The 15,552-nt window shown below is 39.2% G+C and overlaps 1 pseudogene across 1 annotated transcript; it reads right to left on the bottom strand.

Moving 5' to 3' along the window:
• Positions 1-694: 694 nt before the first annotated feature.
• LOC148739712 (uncharacterized) lies at positions 695-14,813 on the bottom strand (annotated as a pseudogene). The gene is made up of 15 exons (XR_015996958.1): positions 14,630-14,813; positions 13,817-13,873; positions 12,972-13,100; positions 12,387-12,539; positions 11,373-11,493; positions 10,448-10,560; positions 9,950-10,021; positions 8,620-8,844; positions 7,901-8,074; positions 6,811-6,990; positions 5,805-5,945; positions 4,654-4,916; positions 3,880-3,961; positions 3,249-3,359; positions 695-2,733 (listed from the first exon to the last, which is right to left on the bottom strand). The product of XR_015996958.1 is annotated as an uncharacterized LOC148739712 (transcript).
• Positions 14,814-15,552: the final 739 nt, after the last annotated feature.

Raw genomic sequence — 15,552 nt, 5'->3', positions numbered from 1 at the left:
TCAGGTTTCCTCAAGCACATTATCAGTCAGAGTGGAGATAGACTACATGGATACATGGACTGTCTGGAATTCCAGAGAGAAAGACCTGTCAGAGTTACATGGCAATGTCTTCATGGAAAAATGCGCAAAGTGTGACACTCATTACCAGAGACCATTTTACAGTATGTTCTTGATGATCATGCAAGCTCTTGTTTTGAAGAACTGAATGATTTAGGTACTAGGACTCTGAAGACAGCAAGACATGCTAAACTGTTTGATTTTTGTGATCTGAGTCAGAACTGAACACAAGTGCAAAAGAAAGGTGGGAATTTAGTGTTTGTCATCTGATGATATGAGTGCAGGGCTCGGCACTAACAGTAGTCCACTAGCCACAGACTATTAGAAATTCAGTTTTGGCTAGTGGTTTTTTGTTTGCACTAGCCAGTTTAGCTAGTAAACAAACTGAAATTGTCATAACATCTAAGATGTCACTAGTCACTTGGCTAGTAAGTTGAAAAGTTGGTGTCGAGCCCTGGAGTGACGGAAAAAATTCCGATATTTCAACCTATGACTGAGAGCTTTTGCTCTAATTCTAATTACTCCCATGCTCATGTTCTTTTCACACTATGTACAGCTGTTATACACCATGATCAAATTCTTGGTTAATGTTGTGTATTCCGAATAAAGGCAAGGAACACAGTAAACCAGATCAAGATGGCGGTAAGAACTATTTTTTAATCTGAAAGAAGACCTCGTGTACAATACCAAATATGGAAAACAGGTCTCGTGATACTAGCTTCTACGTAGAACAGGGAACCCAAAAAATTGGGAAAATCTAACAGTTAATTCTATTTTCCCAAAATTTTGCTTATTAACAATTAATCAAGGAAAGTGCATCCTTTTGGTTTTCTAGGCAAAAGATAGATGTGGACAAACTATGCCTCGCGAAGGATTTAACAGGGACACAGACGGGCTCCAGGGTCCTTGGAGACTGTGACAGACTCATGTCACTTGCGATGCAGCAATTAATGACCCAAGATGCCTTGCGAGATTGGGAGAATGAAAGAAGTACCCGTATGAGCGAGTTCGATGGAAAGAGGGCAAAGAGCCGAGAGAGTGGAACGAAATAGCATGTAATGGTACTCAGTGAAATTATGAGCTTTTAATGTGTTTTTGGATTAATGTAATTTATTGCAGTTAAATATTTATTTTTAATGAAGTGAATCACAGTGTTAAGTCTTGCAGTGGTGAGACAATTCAGTCATTCTTGCTAAAAGTCACACGATAGACATCCGTATTGAGATTATAAATTCCTTTATGATTCCAATCCACTGCGTTTACTTTACCACCCAAAATTTTCAGCTCCAGTAGAAAATAGATTGACCGCAGAAGTATTAAAACTGAAAGGAATTTAAAGCTAAACCAGAATTTTATTCAGCACTGCTTGCAACTCTTCCTACAGTTTGGCCCCATCCACAATGGATTCTTGGTACATTCACCGATTTTGGCCCACGCAGAACAGCGTTTGTCTGAATCTGTACATGCAGGTGCTGCGAAAAGAGAAAAAAAAAGGTCAAATCTGTTAGAAATACATGTTAAAAGGTAGAAGAATTCGAGCCAGTTCTCCAGAAATTCAGTAATAGAGAAAAAAAAGTAAAGTATGTTTTTCAGCCTTTTCCTCTCCATCGTTTAGTCATATCGACTTGATCTCGGTGAAAAAATGTCGTTCAAAGATAATTTCACTTACTCTTCGTATTCATTTAAGGACGAAGGATAATGGAGGAAAAACAAAACCTGACTTCAACTAAGTTAAATTTGGTATCAAGTGGTGTTGCTTGAGAAATTGAAACATGGTTCTCTTTACTCTTGTTGACTTATTTAGTTAATTTTTCTTTTATCTAAGCCGTAAATGATCGGTGGACGTAAGGAATTTTGCAAGCGCTAAGTCTACGATTTCAGCCAGCGTTGCCATCGTTTTCATAATTAAAACATGCACAAAAGTGACATTACTGAAGAGTTATTAATGCATGTGGGAATCTTTAGGAACATGAGATGACTTCCAAAGAATCCAAAGCGCCGGGCATAACCGTGGAAACCTGTCTCGTTTTCTTGAATAATCGTAGGCATACGGTATCTGATTTAATTTCATAGAGCAATTTTCAATGTTGAGTGTCGAAAGTAACCCGGGATTTCTTATGTTTTGCATTACCTTGCTCTGTAATTGGTCCAGAGAACTCGCATCGCTCTCTAAGCCAATCAGATGAAACTAACACTAATCACGATTTGGTCGCTCGTCTTTTCCCGCCCCTCAGGCAATTTGATTTTACCGTTGACTCCAGTAGAACACATTCTCTCAATTGCAACATCTATCCAAGTTTTTCTACCTCAAAATTTAATTCTACTGCAATCCCTTTTTCCCATTATTCCTCAGAAAAAGGTTCATTATTATGCTGCGAAATTTAGAATCCACCGCAAATACCTATGAAGCTGCGACAGAAGTTAACGTAATCAATATTCTAAAAGATAATTCTTATCTCTTTAAAGACGTTCACTAAACTTTGCGAGACCTCATTTAAAACCTCGTTATAACGTCAAATATACACTTACTGCAGATCTTGCAACTTTTTCGACAGTTAAACTTCATAAAAGCTGGATTCTTTTGACATTCACGAATTCTAGCCCAACCAGGGCACTGATCTTTGTATTTGCTGTTATCCTCACAGTTAGAGGGAGGTGGTGTTGTAGCACTGATTGCTGAAATAGATGTAAGCCATCGGGAATAGATTAGTATTGAATAAACCAAATGATTAGTATTGAATAAACGTAATTTGGTTCTATCAACTAAGTTGAAATTGTGAATTGGCTAATGTAAAGAGTTAAAAAGCTGACGTTTCGAGCGTTAGCCCTCCGTCAGAGTGAGTAAAACGTTTCTTGATAACAACTGAAATTCTCCATTAGTGATCTTTGCAGTTTATGAACTAAAACGCCTCGACTGTTACTTTCTGATAAAAACAAAACAAAACGTAATACCCAAACAAAACAAAAAAAAACAGAAAAGTCGTAATTTTTTAAAAGGAGCGGTGGTATTCCAAGACTCAAATTTCAGTTTTGATCTACATAAAGTTCTCTTAATTTTTTTAAGACTTGAAACAGCTATATTATATCATGTTATTCTATGGCAGTTACCTTTGTCTGAAAAGTTCCTCCAGTTTTTATAATTATGCGGTTTTGAGGAATGTACATTGGGCGATATTTTCTGAGTTACCTACCTCCGCAAACGTTGCAACTCCTCTTACAGTTTTCTTTCATCCACTTCTTGTTGGCTGAACATTCACCTTTGGCTGCCCAGATATGACAGGTGTAGTAATCATCTTGACACTCTGATAGACAGCAAATCATTGAGTTGCGTTAACCCTCTCCATCCAAACATCAGTGTGCATATTCTCCATACTTTTCTTTATATATTTCATATAGTGCTGACAAGGAGAATTCGTTTAACAATCAAGAGCTTAAGTGTGTGATCATTCCTGTATTCTTCTAGCCGTAATGTTTAAATGCTAGCCTCTCTTAGGGGATTATATGTTTATGGTAGAGCTCAGTATTGCCTTTTCTGTAACGCAGTGGTGGTGAAGGAGTCGTCATAGTGACACCAATGCAATAAAAGGTAGCCGTAAAACGACCAAACAATTAAAACCCTTTAGGCGCAAAAATTGACAAATTTTAACCGATAGTCTTAGAAAAAAAAATAACCTCAAAACATTTTCTGGCGATCAAAATGGAATTATATTGACCACTTGCCGTAAAATGGCCACCATTTTAACCGTGAGCCATCACCCTAATGAGACCCTCTTTTTCAGTAAGTTTTAATAGATAACGAAACATCTGAAGAGCACTACTTACTGCATAGTCCAGGGTCGATGTACACATCATCGATGGCAATATCTGAGTATCCAGTCTGACCTACTGTGCCTTGAATGGTGAGCTGAGATTGTCATAGGATAATGTTGATGAGGTAGTTTTCGACGGAGCGTCCGAAAAGGAAACAAAACAAGACCCAAGTAATCCAAGCAACCAATCAGAGCAAACATTTACCTCGTCGTTAGCCAATGAGAACTCAAAGTGAGATAAGCAACATGCTTGAAGCGCGAGAAAATCCTAATGTACAAGTCGCGATTGGTTTTAGTTTTGCATCTGATTGGTTGAGAGGACATCGCAAGGTTTCTGGACCAATCACAGAGGAAAGTTTAGTCTCAGTCTATTTGTAAATTGAGGGAACTAATCTAAATTTCAGTACTAATACATGACGCTGTAGATCTCTACTAACTGGCTGGTGAGACCTGAAAACATCATACAGTTGTTAGAAGCTTCGCCGACGTGTTGAGCAAGGCGTTATTTGAATTCACCCAATGCATTGGTCGCAAAAACAGATTAATGTGCAAAAAAGGTTGGTTCTCAAATATTTCGGTTACCTGAGCTTACGTTCAACAAGCAATAAGATGCAAAATGATAAAACATGGCCTTAGGGTAAGAACACTGTCTATTTCATCCTAAGATTCAGCCCCTTCCCCCCCTGAACAATGATGGGTGCTTGTAAAACACTGCTTGAAGATATCGTAAAGGAATTAAACGGGGGGGGGGGGGGGAAAGGGGAAATCTTGCCACAAACATCCTTACTTTATATGACAAGCCCATGGAAACATCAATATTTCCCATCCCTTTCTTCCAGCCTTTGCCTTGGTTACCATTCTTGTAGAAAATAAACCAATTTTTTCCGTTGGATAATTCCAGCTTGATGGCCAGACTACCCATCGTACCACCGTACATGGTGTAGTAAAACTTAAGGCATTGTCCGCCTCTCCTCGCCGGGGTCCAGGGGCTTACAAGGTCTGCTCTTTGTCCAGGGCGGGTTCGTGAAGATTCCATGTACAGATAGAATCCTACCATAACAACAAAAACATACAAGCAAGACGAGAACTGAATAACTGATTGAACTGTACGAAACGATGACCAATAAATAGCCAAGAAATATGATATTACTGAGTAACATGATCTTTCACAATCGCCAAGCTTAAAATTTACCATCTTCATTCAGTTTAAACAATATTTAAGCTGAGGCATTACATATCGACATTCCTATCCTTGCAGTATGAAGGATGTTTTTCATCATGGACCAAGCCTACCACAAGTCTCCTAAATCTTAGTGATAGACTGTCCGAATTACATGTACCAACCGGATGGTCGAGGGTGTGACTCATTTTGAGAGCACTCAGAGTTATTTTTTCTCCAAGCATGCCGTTGACATTCACTGAATAACACTGCATGTTACTGGGTTCCCTGTTTTTGTGTTTTCCCGCCCTTTTTGTCACATGACATCATCACATGACCCCAGTCGCTCATGAATGTTCTGTTTTTGTTATGTTTGGGGAGGCATATTCACTCGAGTAACGAGGTCCGATGAGCAGATAGAAAACCACATAAGACGAATTTTGGTCGTTAAAGGTTTGGTTGTTACACAGCATGTGCGTAATGCAAATGCATATATGAATGTGTTAGAGAAGAGTGATCATGAAAGCCGGAAAACTGAGGTTATAGAAGTACAGAAAAAATCAAGGACAAAAACAGCCCTGGTTTTAACATGATTTTAAGCGCTCCCTGGCTTGCACAGTCCTTTGTTTTTGCAACAGAATACAATAAAGATTGAAATATATTTTTTTGGTTCAACAAAACTGAACCGCTATTAATTATTACGAATGGTAGATTACTCTGCCAAGTTTTACTACTAAAGCACTTTATTGACTATGGTTGAAATATGGTATAAAGATAACCTTTCCCGCTTGTATGATCCTTTTCAGGACCTGTGTTCATCGTCTGGGTGAAGCCTCGATGAAAATTCCAGTTGAGATGGTCATTGTTGGAATTCTTCCACATCCCAAGACGTGCATTTTCAAAATCAACATCGTCGTTGTCTGGAAAAGGTAAAGACGGGAAATGGTACAAGTCTGACTGAAAATGACAAGAATGAGTTTATTTCTTTTTCGTTTTTCTTTACGTTTTATTTGGCCTTGTTTATGTTTCTTTATTTGTTTTTGAGTAAAAAATAACATGGAAATCACACGCATATCTAAGCATATCAACTGGTATATGTACCATCTTCCGTGACACTTCATCTTTTATATTGTTCAGTAGTGAGTGATGAAATACCAAAACATTCACAGGGTAAAGGTATTATGCGGTGTGATGCTTTTATGTAGTTATCATGAGCCATCCCGGTACATAAGCAGGTTTTATCATGCGAGGTTCGTCGACTGTTGTTGTCAATTTTTGGCGTGGAAAGTGTGTAATGGATCGTCTCTGTAACTGAATTCCCAAGGGATGACCCGCGCCATTTGAAAACTCTTTTCAAATGAACATCATAGAGCAAAATACACGACGTGACGTAGACTATAATGTGCTCACAGTTTTCCCCAAGACATGTTCACTACTCGGAAAAGATGAAGTCGGCAAACAAATATCCGAGGATTAGGAGGGGGGGGGGGGGAATGGGGAGGGAGGGGTATCAATTTATCTGCCATGTCGAACTTCCCAGTGAAAGACTTTGGAATACGGTCGTATGTGATGTAGTATATAGTTGAGACATGAAATGTTCCACACAGCATACTTTTACTTCTCAATCAACATAGGGCTAGTAACTTTAAGAGGCTCAGTTATAAGGATTTCAGCATGTAAAATGGGTCGCAAACATCATAATCTAGTAAATAATTTTGCATTTCCATTTTTTTTTTCAATGTTAAACTATTGAAAGCTAAGCAGTGTATATCATTTCTCACTTACCCAGATGACATCTCTTCAAAATACACATTTCGTGCCCATTCCCATCACCTTGGCAATTTTTTCCCCCATGAGCGGGAGAGGGATTGTCACACCTTCGAAATCGTCCTCTAACACCATCGTTGCAGGTTTTACTGCAACTTCCCCAATCTGACCAGCGACCCTAATGTCCATCAACAGGGGCTGTAAAGATTTTGTACCATCAGACATCGTATCTGAACTTTCATATAGAGCAATGTAGATGACTAATTGACGTTGAGGTGGCGGAGTGGCGAGGCAGAGGGAGTTATGCGAAGGACTGCTATGCACCCCGTGTAATTCAGCCCTAAAGAGAGCCTGAGTGCACACTTAACTCCAAACATATAATTCAAGTGAATCTGTATAATTTTAGAGAAACACTGGTTTGTGTGGCTATTAAAAACGCACTTCAAAATACAAAATTTAGTTATAAATCGGCGATTATTGCTATGACACAGGTAAATCATCGCACTAAACCTATGCCACCCGACCAAAATGTCGTTTAACCTCTTTCATAAATGGTAGGCCCCATTTTTGTTATGTTCTAGTAGAAAGCTACGAACATCCCATAGCAAATACTAAAATGTAATTGGCTATACTACTCGCTGTCTATTGCATGATAGACAGTTCACTCATATTAATCGAGGGCAGGAGCCCATCAAACATGGGCTTCTGTCGAGGGCAAATAAAATGATTGTTTTAATGTAAAGCTATTGGTCGTTCAAAACTTAACAAGAAGACAAGCTCATGTTTTCATTTCATTTTGCTAGAAACTTCGAAATGTCATGGGCGAGGTCAAAGAAAAACTAATCGTCCATCGCACCTTTTGCGTTCACTTACTTGTACTGGCCCCTGAGGGGGGCTCTTATGATTAAAAAAGCTTTGACTCCAACGGATCGGGGGATGAATACGGAAGACAACCAGAACCAGAATTCATGAAAAAATGATCGGTATCTTAGAACCTGAATGTCGTCCTAAAAAGTATTGTATGAGAATTTGTCGTCGTTTCTCCGTCTGGATAAACCAATATCCAATCCCAAACACATTGAAGTAGTCTACCCGCCATTTTGCTAACCTGGACATGTAGACGACGGGCATTTTTCTCTTTGGATGTCAATTCCATACGCATTCACATTTCCACCACAAGACTTCATGTTGCCTGAATGGTAACAGTATCTCTCGCGGGTACGATAACATTTTTCATCACATGGAGTCCATCCAGACCAAGAGGCCCAGCCATACGATGTAGCTGACAAAAGAAAATTCAAAGCTTATCTCACTAAAAAAAAAAGGGCACAATCTTCAACAGCATTTGAAGCCTACAATTGGAGCCCCTACTGACTAATGCATACTTAGCTCTAAAACCGACGTTAGCCTCTGAGGTGGGCAAATAACAGATGAGTCATTATTATCGCATGGGTGGGGGGGGGTGGGAGGGGAGCAGCTTGTTGCGCGCCAATAGAACATAAAGGGGGAATATAGAAAAACTGTCAATTATGGGGGATTGTATGAATATGACCGAGCTTAATGGTATTCAGGGGGGGGGAAGTAGTGAGGTCAGGAGGAAGACTATCGAAAAATGACCACCAATGATTGGGGATGACTAGAATACTACAAAGTTGGGGATGAAAAGAATACTACAAAGCCTATGGTGAGAGGAATCAGATAAATTTTGTCGTAACAAAAAGCCAATTTGTCAACCCCACCCCCCTTCCTCTCCAAGCAGGCGATAGATAATGACCGTTCCCTTCACTGATTCTTTCAAAAATACAATATCAAATAATGCGTACTCACTTGCTCTGCAGTCATAGAGAGCATTTATTTCGAAAATATCTCTTGAGCTGAGCTTTTTGGATGGTGTGCCAAATTCCATATTTTCATTCCCAGTAGCCACAATAGTTGGCTCTCCGTTTTTGGTAAACGCAAGACGATCATAGTGCATGATCGACTGATAGTCGTACGACACACCCAGATGATCGATCGTTCTCCAGCTGTATTTATCAAACTGGTCCGAGTATCCTTGAAATGAAAAAAAAAAAATAATCATGATTGTTTTCCTCGCTATACGATTCACCTTTATCGAAGTATCAGTCGACGCTTTAATTACAACAATTTAATTTCCTTCGTCGATAATTACTTCGAAACCTAGAAATATTTACAAAGGCATGAGCAAACGTAATATGAGACTAAACGAAATAAACACGAGCAGTTAGATGCCTGATGGCTGACACTTACTCGGTGGCTCAAGAGAGTCACGAAAAGACGAGACAGGTAAAGGTAAGGTGAAGTCTGTTTACGAGCCTAGTGGCCCATTAGGCCGGTGCTTAACTCCGGTTTCTGTAGCATGAAGCGACTAGGAGTATTTCTACTCCCCCCTGGATGGGATGCTAGTCCATCCCAGGGTTACCCCTCAGCATTAATTTTGCCGGTACCCATTTTATACACCTGGGTGAAGAGAGGCACTGTGAGAGTAAGGTGTCTTACCCAAGAACACAACACAATGTCCCCGGCCGGGGCTCGAACCCGGACCACTCGATTCGGAGTCGAGCGCACCAACCATGAGGCCACCGCGCCTCCACAAAGACGCGACTACAGCTCAAAATCCACGGCAGCTGTCACAAGGACGCTGATTGCGAAAAACTGATAAAATCATCATTATACGTAAACTGCAATGATTCATGCAGTGTATCTAAGCACGCGCGGGCTCAACATAACGTACGTTCTTTCGTGAACGAAACAATGATATTGGCGAAGAGTTTTCTCTAATAAAATAATGTGGAACAAAGGAAACGCTGAGACAGCATGAGAATACTAATGCAGAAGAGGATGCTTTACCAACTAAACCGCTGGGAATTTCCTTAGGCAATCAATAATAAATACTATTTGAAAGGTATCCTGAATGCTGCTGCCCTGTGGGGATTCAGGGGAAGGAAGATGGTGGAACGCGGTAGGTATATACTCGAAGGAAGACCTATATTACGTGATGTTTCCTTTGCCGCCATCCAGCAACAAATTTTAGTACGTTTAATCGGCTGATTTCTTCTTTGCAAAGTTATGAAAAGGAAAATGAGAAAAAAAAAATTTGAGCATTTATTTGCAGTGGCGAAATGCAAAAGGTTCTTACCTCTTAGGATGTTCTCCCAGTTTATTTTCACATATTTATCTCTGTCCGACCGTGACTGCTCATGGAAGAAACCTATTGCAAAACGGGATATGTTGGCAAAACTCTCTTATAGTTATTGGGATGTGCATGGTATTTGGCCCTAGGCAAGGTTTTGGTGGAATAACATTCTGTTTCATTTTGATTTACACATGCACCCAATAAATGCGTGCACTTGATAACTTAGGAAATATGCTTTTGTTGAGTAATTTTAAGAGCAGATATTTCGTAAAGCTGATCTATTGTTATCCTATATGAAAAACTTCGTCTCCACCTTCACTTCAGCTTAAACTAGCCGAAACCTTACCACAAAAGTTGCTGCTAGGGTACCCCACCTCACCTTTCTTTATATTTCTTGGAAAAGGTAACAGTTGGCAGGGGGAGTAAGGGCTAAAAATATTATGGGTTTATAAAATTCGTCACATAATAGCCATGAGGTGTAAGCCGCTGGAAACATCTCACCTATGGCATGCATTATCTCGTGAATTATGGTTCCCACGAACTCACATCCCCTTGCGAGGGAGATGACTTGTTTACCCGGGGAAGCGTATCTCTTTCCCACCTTGGTTGAGCATCTAAATAAAAGAGAAAGACGATAACACTGAAACTTTTTTCTTTGCATCCTCAAACCTCTGATCAACCATACAGTCATCACTTACTAAAAGTTTGAGACTCGTGGCCACCAGCCTTATGAAAAACAATAGAGTCAAACAGAAAGACCCGATGATTTTACGCTTGATGAAAAGAACTCTCGGGTTAAACGTTTCATTTGTTTTTCATTTTCGGTGAGCAGTGGCTTTGTTAGGATTTTCCATATTGGGAGAGTCGTATGCAGATTTTTAGGACCTACGCGGTTTTTCACGACCTAAATTATATGGTTTGCATGATTTAAAAAAAAAAAAAGACAAAACAAAAAGAGGGAAGGGGGAGGGGTCAGGAATACTTCAGGATCCCCCCAGCTATGCTCCTTTTATCGTTCAATCAATCAATCCCGTCTCTTGCATCTTTCAATCAGTTAATTTGGTGAGGCAGGGAACGTTAAAGAACCCACATCACAAGATTACTGTGAGGTGGTCTGGCCTGTTTACTGGGAATTGGTGAGAGGGGGCACCTGTAAAATTTCCCCTCTGTTGATTGTAAACTGCCACTAGCAGTCTGGAAAAATCCCCCCCACAGTGTTGTAAAGCGCATTAGATCATTACATGGTAAATGCGCTATAGAAATTGATAAAATTATTATTATTGTTATCATTATTATTATCATTATCTTAAGATAACCTGGGAAAAGATTTTCATCGAGTTAGTCTATTTTTGAAAATCAATGATGCGATGATTGCGGTCAACTAATTGTTATAAGCCGTTCAAAATGAGCGTTATGTGTTACCTACCCATCTGGATTGCTAAATTCAATGTAGTTTTTATGATAACCACTGATGTAATTTACAAATCGTAAACATGTCGTTCTGTGAAACTCGTTAATGGCCTGACGGATGTTTGAAGTTATATGACCTAAAAAAAAACGAAAACAATAATAGATAAGCGGTGCAATTCTCAAAGGCTAATATCTGGTTACTGATTAGATTTCAAAAACATTTCCTCTAAAACGAAGATATCACGGATGCCGCCATTAATACACCCGGTAACTTTCTTGGAGTACGTTTCGCTTCAGTTTTTGTTTTGTTTTGCTTTTTGTTCGTTTATTTGTTTGTTGTATCCATTAAAAAACAAAACAAAGCAAAAACAAAGCTAAAAAGTACATTTTCATTTGCATTAATTTATCTTTAAGGGTTTTTCCAGCTGGAATGGGTAAATATTCGATCTCGTGGGAACTGGTATCACGACCTCAGAAATTGGAAATGCGTGCATCAGTACACTGTTTCAATTAGCTCGTTGATCGTTGATACACATCCAATTAGCAGCAGATTGGAAACGTCATCAATCTTGTCAGCAAACTCAGTCAGCCTGCATTTGCGTCAGAAATGTCATGTAAACTTCCGTGATCGAAACGGAGGGTTGCACGCCAATCAAATAGGTTTTCCTAGGCCCCTTAATAAGTTCTACTTGTCAGTCTCAACGTTCGCACGAAAAATTATGGTTGTTCCGTTCATTTCGTCGAGTATATGTTTAGATGATGACTACTTCCTTTGAAAGGGAAAGGAAACTGTTTTTTTTTTCTTCTTTTGTTTTGTTTTGTTTTGTTTTTTTTTCACGCAATGAAAAAGTGTCAAACACTTGTGAACGATCAATGATGAGAGCTGGCTTTTATAACTCCCCTCGCCTTATTAAAAAAAAAAAGGAGAAAGAAACCGTAAGATTCTTCCCCAAAAACCTCAGACTTCCCCCCTCCCTCCCTAATAAATAATAACTGGTCCCCTAGCTACATTTCCTAAATGCAAACATACTCATGTGCGAAGCGATCCGATAAGGTATGATGCGACTGGTCCACAGCCTTTTACGACCTCTTAATGCATTTCTTGACCTGTCTCCATTTAGTATGTATTCTTTCAACTCGGGATCCAGCTGAATATCACCTTGGTAGAATTGGGAAATGTTTCCTGGTGGGGTTTAAAAAGGTGTTTTGTTACTCATTAAAATTTACAGAGTTGTTTCGAATAAGTGTATGTATGATATTGGTTTGGAATTCAATTTGCGGGCTTACTAGGTGATATGTGGAAAAACAAACACACAAACAGAAATTAAAAGAAACAGATTAAAACAAGCGATATAAAAGAGTAAGTAAGCTATGGTGCATGGGGTAATTACATTATAAAACGAAATGGAAAAGGTAATGGGATCTTCTCCATAACAAAAAGGTCAAGGGATCCCCAACATCCTTGTGTTCCAAAGCAAATGTGTGAGTTACTTAAAAAAATTCTTGTCTAGTTTCTCGTTAATGCAAAAAAAACAATTCCGTGAGCTTTCTGCGGATGTGTGACATTTAAACTTTGAAGAGATATGAAAGATAAACTTCTTGGCCTGGCAAGTACCATTGTTGGCTTCCTCGATTCTGTGAAACACGGTTCCTCCTGACTGAGCTCCTATGCTCGCCGTTTCTCTCTTCTTCCTGAGATGCGCCATGTTGACAGCTAAGATGCGACCATGTACAGTTTCATATTCTGAAATCAAAACAAAGCAAGATGTAGCAGTTTTCCCAGGCAGATCGCGATCGATAGTTTCTGCTGAGCCTTTGAGATTATAGTTGTGATGTTCGGGTTTCCTGCAGTGTGCATGTAAGTCAGAATCACCGTCTTGGACAACAGTCTTTTGCCAAGAGCGTAAAAGCACGCGTATTTTTCGGATGAGTTTTTTTCACTCACCCGACAATTTCAACGTTACATAAGGTGCTGTTCTCTCTATATAAATTCATCATAAATTAATGTGAAATATGGGCGTCGAGCGTGTGTTCAGTTTTCAAAAGTTTCCCAGGAAATGTTGGCTATGATTGGCGTTTGTTTGGTGCGACCCGTTCATCAGAGTTGCCAAATATTATTGATACTTGTAAAACGGGGACGAAGAAAAAGGAAAAACCTATGAAAAATTACGAAAAACTATGTAAATGACGATCGCTTTCATTGATTACTTGTAGATCTGAACCGTGTGTGTGAGCTACCCGAAAAACCGATTCAGCACAGAGTTTTTTTCTTAATGGTAGACTTTGATAAGTTGTTTTGTTATCTCTTTTGCTTCAAATTATAATGTTTTGATTACTCAAATCTAGTTTAAGCCCCGAAAAAAACTGTTCGGTATTTTCTTCTAGCCGCAGCATGGTCCATTTTTGAAGGTGCTGGATAATTTGGCAAAGAATCAGTTCCTGCGCGTGCGTGCAACCCACCTCTGTTAGCAATTTCATCAATATCAGTGCTTATAGCGTGTTCTCTCTCCCGTTCGTCTGAAAAGGAATTTGTTAGGTACAATGAAATTCGAAAAGAATGCTTAATTATGATTTATGTCTCATCGAGAAATTTTTCAGAACTGCGCCCATGTTTACCTTGATCTAATCCTCAAACTACAGATATCTCGTATTGAAACAGTTAAGAATAGCCCAAGGAAGTACTTATTCAATCACTGATCTTTTGTCAAGTAAGGTATCGAAAATCTAGCGCAACAAAATTAAGAAGGGCCCTACAAATATTGATGGTCATATCTAGGGTATTTCGTAATTAATAGTGATAAAATCTTGTTGTTTTCAACTTTACACGTAACATGAAGAGCGGAAATTAAATGTTATCAATGATCTGATGACAACAGCCTGTGGAATGTGTTGATAGGGCCTACGCAAAGGGAATAGTTTCACGAGCAATTGTTATGGCCAGCGACATGCAAGGACAAAACAAAACATTTTGATAATTTTAACCAGGCTGAGCAATAACAGTCGCCCAACTTCAAAACCCTATTGCTTCATTGAAGATAAACGTGAAAAGCTATGGCATGTATAAAGAACGATATTATACGTAGCTGACAGAAGAATTTGTTAAATAATTTTGCAAGTCCTCTTGGAAAACAGTACATTTTCTGTGTACACTTCAAGGCACGAGAGCACATATATATATCAACCTGGCTTTAGCTTGCCATAAAAAACAAGAATCTTTCCTTAATCTTTCTGTCACGGTTTCCCTAGAACATGAATAGAAAATTTCCAACTTACTCGTGTCTAGAGGCGGAACAGTATCTCTGTTATTGACAGGCTTTGAAAAGCACTGAGAAAAGTAAAGGCCGAAAATGAGGAATAAGCACAACGCTGAGGACGCCATAGTTCTTCAATAATCTCATGCGACTACGTAATACTGACTCAGAATGTGCTCTCGTGGGAAGTGACTCATCGGTACGTCTGTGCTACGTCTTTGTACGATCTATTGTTTCGCTGACAGCTGTTAAAATCTTAAAGGCTCTCCATTTATATTGCGGGTAAAATGAGTTGAAAGAAGAGGATTTTCTTTGAGGAGAATATGAAGCAAAAGAATCGCCTCCTCAGATTTTCTTCTCATACCTCCCTTCTGTTCTATCATGCCGCGAAAGAAGGCAGTTGATTTTGTTTCCATGAGTATCGTAAACTCACAATTAATTAGCCTAATTAATAAGAAGTATAAAGCTTTGCGTTTAAAAAAGGAATCATGGAATAAAGCTGTCTGCTTTTGTTTGCTTTCCTTGTAAACTGTAAGCAGTCTTGGTGTTTATCTTTGCGATAGTGAGTGAAAATGTTTGACAGCACATTCTTAAATAAATGAATAGAAAATTAGAAAAACAAATTTTTATTCATCTTTACGTTATATTATTTTGTTCGATAATGGTCCTTTGTAAATGAAGCTTGACAGATCTTGTATGGACACGTTAGATTCTGAAAGTAAGATTTACTTAACAAGAACAGTGACTTGAAATGCAATAAGGGCATTTCCTGTGAGTTGCAATAAGGGCATTTCCGGTGAGTTGCAATAAGGGCATTTCCGGTGAGTTGCAATCAGGGCATTTCCGGTGAGTTGCAATCAGGGCATTTCCGGTGAGTTGCAATCAGGGCATTTCCGGTGAGTTGCAATAAGGGCATTTCCGGTTAGTTGCAATAAGGGCATTTCC

This window comes from Stylophora pistillata, chromosome 2 (assembly GCF_964205215.1).
Source record: "Stylophora pistillata chromosome 2, jaStyPist1.2, whole genome shotgun sequence".
In the NCBI taxonomy this organism is placed as follows: domain Eukaryota; kingdom Metazoa; phylum Cnidaria; class Anthozoa; order Scleractinia; family Pocilloporidae; genus Stylophora; species Stylophora pistillata.
This window is presented reverse-complemented; position numbering and strand designations above follow the sequence as displayed.